Source organism: Bison bison, unplaced genomic scaffold (assembly GCF_000754665.1).
Source record: "Bison bison bison isolate TAMUID 2011002044 unplaced genomic scaffold, Bison_UMD1.0 scf7180017864134, whole genome shotgun sequence".
In the NCBI taxonomy this organism is placed as follows: Eukaryota; Metazoa; Chordata; class Mammalia; order Artiodactyla; family Bovidae; genus Bison; species Bison bison.
In genome coordinates this window covers 8290208-8294816 of record NW_011494706.1, presented here as the reverse complement: position 1 = coordinate 8294816, position 4609 = coordinate 8290208, and the positions used below count along the sequence as shown (strand labels likewise).

The 4609-nt window shown below is 47.2% G+C and overlaps 1 long non-coding RNA gene across 1 annotated transcript; it reads right to left on the bottom strand.

The window, feature by feature from the left end:
* Positions 1-1365: 1365 nt before the first annotated feature.
* Positions 1366-1767, bottom strand: LOC104988471. Its single transcript, XR_825242.1, has 2 exons — positions 1662-1767; positions 1366-1499 (listed from the first exon to the last, which is right to left on the bottom strand). It is a non-coding gene; the product is annotated as an uncharacterized LOC104988471 (long non-coding RNA).
* Between the last annotated feature and the right edge of the window lie 2842 nt (positions 1768-4609).

Sequence of the window (4609 nt, the reverse complement as noted above, 5' to 3'; positions counted from 1 at the left end):
GGAGAAGAGGAAGCGCTTGGAGTGATGGTGGACGTTTAATGCATGTGATGCTTCTTGGTAAGTAGTACAGTAGAATAAATTCATTTTTCCCAAGCCCGGTCACCAAAAATGACCTTGAGAGAATAGAACATAAGACAGAGACATCTTTACACAGGAGGAGTGGCAGAAGAAACATGGCTTGATACAGTTTCTAAGCATGGGATGCTGTCAGGGGAAGAAAGAGCATCAGGGCGGGAAGCTAGAGAAAAAGGGTCCCTGGGAGGCTTGTGGAACAGGATGCTGGGGGAGAAAATGAACGGCTATGTACCGTGAGTGCTCAAAGGACCTCAGAGAGCACCTGTGCTTCCCAACCTCCTGTTCAATATCATTTTTCATGAATTATTGCCAACACACACACAGACACACAGACTCTCATTCCCATATGATACCTGTTGTACAGCACATTATGATACCTGTTGCATTTTCTTTTAAAAATACTAGAAATCCAGAAATGGTTTAAGACAAATATGAACTTTAAAAATTTACTACATCCATGAATATTTGAAAAATAATAACATATGTATCTGAGACAAATACACATCATTTTAACAGGCAAAGATACAACAGCACAATCTTTAGAGACACCAACATACGTGATGATGAAATTCACAGTGTCCCGTCAGTATGCAGTACAAGTACACTCACCTTAAGCAGTGTCCTTTCCTTGTTTAGTTGCAAAGTCATGTCTGACTCTTTGTGACCCCATGGATTGTAGCCTGCCCCTCCTCTGTCCATGGTATTTCCCAGGCAAGAATACTGGAGTGAGTTGCCATTTCTTACTCCATGGGATCTTCCCGACCCAGGGACTGAACCCATGTCTCTTTCGTCTCCTGCATTGGCAGGCTGGTTCTTTACCACTGAGCCACTCTTTACATCTAGGCTAAAGGTTTTTTTGTTTCTTTAAATATTCATTTTTTAAATTTATTATCTGGCTATGTCGGATCTTAGTTGCATTATCCAGGATATTCCTGTGAGGCAAATGGACTTGAGTTATGGCAAGAGGGCTGAGCTGCTCTGCCTCATGTGGGATCTAATCCCCAACCAGGGATCAAACCAGAGTTGCAAGGCAGATTCTTTACCACATGGAAGTACTGTCTAGACTAATGTTTAAGCTTCCCAATGACACTGCCCCAGGTTCCCTCTTCCCCAGTCATCCTGAAGCCACTGGTTGAATTACTGCAAACCTCAGAAAAACTCTGGGGCTCTTAAGAGTATTTGTGAATATTGATGAATTGAGCTTTTTTTCAGTGGGAACGTTATCCAGATGGAATTATCTTTTAAGATCCATCCTATGCATTATATGAGAATAAAGAATTTTACTTCCAGTTGAGTTTCATGCTTCATGATTTATTAACAAATGATTTATAAATGAGGGCTTTGTGTTCAGTCATCTCAACTTTTGGCAGGTTTGTGGTCTGATCCATTCTCAGGAATTAGATGATCAATTCAACTGCATAGATCTGGAGACCAAATTGATTAGATAGCAAATGATCAGGCCAAATATAAATTACCATTTAGTATCAACTACTATGACAATTTTAAAATGGAGTTGACATCAAATGTTTAATAAAGTGTTCAGTATAGAAAAGAACACAACAGTTATTCTCTAGCGTCAGACTCACCTGGATGTCAGACTCAGGAAGGCCTAGGTGGGGCAAGAGAATCTGAATTTTTAACAAGTTCCCAAGGGCTGCTGCTAGTTCAGAGATCACAGTTTGAGGAGCACTGCTGTTTAAAAAAGAAAAGAAAAAGCTATATTTTAGTTGAACTTAACATATCAAACAGATATGAATTATAACAATATTGTTCAGCCACCCCTGAAGCCACTCCCCACTCATGTGGGGAAAAGTCAGCCTCCACAGCTCCTTTCTGTCTGTATAATTTAGCCCAAATGTTTTCAGTTCAGTTCAGCCGCTCAGTCATGTCTCTTTGTGACCCCATGGACGGCAGCACGCCAGGCCTCCCTGTCCATCACCAACTCCTGGAGCTCATTCTAACTCATGTCCATTGAGTCAGTGATGCCATCCAACCATCTCATCCTGTCATCCCTTCTCCTCCCACCTTCAATCTTTCCCAGCATCAGGGTCTTTTCAAATGAGTCAGTTCTTTGCATCGGGTGACCAAAGCATTGGAGTTTCAGCCTCAGCATCAGTCCAATGAATATTCAGGACTGATTTCCATTAGGATGATCTTGTTGGATCCCCTTGCTGTCCAAGGGACTCTCTTCTCCAACACCACAGTTCAAAAGCATCAATTCTTCAGTGCTCAGCTTTCTTTATAGTCCAACTCTCACATCCATACATGACTACTGGAAAAACCATAACTTTGACTAGAGTATGGGCTAAAATTTTCTCTTGCCATAATATCTCAGCCACACCCACCATGTCTCCCCCTTTGGCAATTTAAGCACTTTGGAGCTCCTGTCTTTTGCATCTTCCATCTACCTCACCATCAGATCCCTCCCCACCTTTTCCACTGGCTGGCTACTCTCCTGTGTTCCTTGAGCTTGTGTGTGTTTAGTGGCTCAGTCGTGTCTGACTCTTTGCGACCCATGGACTGTATTGCCCCCAGGCCCCTCTGTTCATGGAATTCTCCAGGCAAGAATACTGGAATGGGTTGCCATGCCATCCTCCAGGGGATCTTCCCCATCCAGGGATGGAACCCAGGTCTCCTGCAATGCAGGCGGATTCTTTACCATCTGAGTCACCAGGAAAGCCCCTCCTTCAGCTTGCTGCTGCTGCTAAGTCACTTCAGTCGTGTCCGACTCTGTGTGACCCCATAGACGGCAGCCCATCAGGCTTCACCGTCCCTGGGATTCTCCAGGCAAGAACACTGGAGTGGGTTGCCATTTCCTTCTCCAATGCATGAAAGTGAAAAGTGAAAGTGAAGTCATTCAGTCCTGTCCAACTCTTAGAGACCCATGGACTTCAGCTTAGGGATGTGCATTTAGAGAACTGATCTTCATCTCTGTGCCCTGCTGCACTCTGCTACCTGTAAGGCTAGGCCAGGTCTGGCCTATCTGTGTATTCTACTACCTAACAGTGCTTCTAGGACAATAGGAGCTTGGTAAGTATTTATTAAACAAATGAATGGATAAACAAAAGACAGAAAATAACTGTAGGAAAGGATCCCAAGAGACAGTCTAATCATAGGCCCACAAAACCTAGGTAGAATTAATGATACGGTGGCATTTTATTGATAAAACTGAGTCACTGGTTAGACCATTACTTTAAAATATCTTACAGGAAAACAACAACAAGGATGTAAGTGGGCTGAATTGTTTTGTTTTTTTGAACTGGCATCCCGCTGTTCTCCGTCTGAGTGGAACACCATTCTGCAGCCCAACCCAACTGGCCCAGGTCTGACCCTTGCACACTTCCCCCGGAGCCGTGGGCGTACCGGCCTGTGGAAGCCTCCCTGAAGCTCCCCAGGGTCCAGGCTGCCCCCAAGCCCAGCTTTGCCCTGAACCCCCTCTGGAGTCTCAGGCATCCAGAACTCTCTCCTCCTTGGTAGGGCTCTCAAGTTTTTCTCTCGAAATATTTAATGGGTAGTTTCCCTTTGCTTCTGTTTCTGGATTGATAAAAAGGAGAAAAAAGGAGTTTGACTACAGAAAAGATAGTAACAGCGGACAGTAGATCTGGCTTTACTTTTTAAATGCTATCGAAGTTTGTGTTTGGTTGTGGTGGTTTTTCATCTGACGGCGATCCGGCGAACTTCTTGGGGGAAACGGCGCGCCCAAAGCCCGCCAAGCCCAGCCTGAGAGCTCTAGGATTTGAGAGTAATATTTTAAATAAAACCTCGACAGATACAAACTCGAAGGAAGCCGTGCGTTCCTTAAGTCAAAGGAATCTATTCGGATCGAAGTGCTCGGTCTGCTGTTTGTAACCAGCGTTCAGAGCAGGATTTTTAAACACGAAAATGGATAAAAGAAAAGAAAAGCTAAATCGCGCGGTCGGCCGACTCCTATTCATTATCTCCAGCAGCATATGGGACCATTCTCCTACTTGTCCGCGCCCTTTCTTCCGCAAAAGCAAAAGCAACCAAGCCTGTCCCGCTTCATAGCAAACCCACTCTTTGTGCCGGAGCGGTGCCTCGGCCACCGCTCCCCCTCCCGCCTCCTCCTTCTCCCGCCCGCCGCCGACTTTCGCTCTGGGAAGCAGGCGGCTGGGGCCCTTTGCGCCGGGAAGCCAGTGCAGCGATTGGGCGACGGTCCCTGAGCCTCCAGTTCCGCGTCGGTTTCAAGGCTCCTCCCTCCTGGTGAAAGACAGACTGCGGGGCGCCTGGAAACCGGTCGGAGGGCGCGCGAGGGAGAGGAGAGCGAGCGAGTTGAGGGATTGACACAAATGGTCAGGCGGCGGCGGCGGAGGAGGAGGCGGAGGCTCAGGGGGGAGCCGAGGCTGCTGGGTTGCCGAGAGTTGCGCGCTCTACCCGGCCGCCGCCACTAGCGCGGCGCCGCTTGCCAGGAGCCAGCTAGCCGAGGGCCAGGAAGGCGGGACGCGACCCTCGGCGCTCCCGAGCCACCCGGGCTCTCCCCGCAGCCCGCGCTTCATGAATCGCAAGTTTCCGCGGC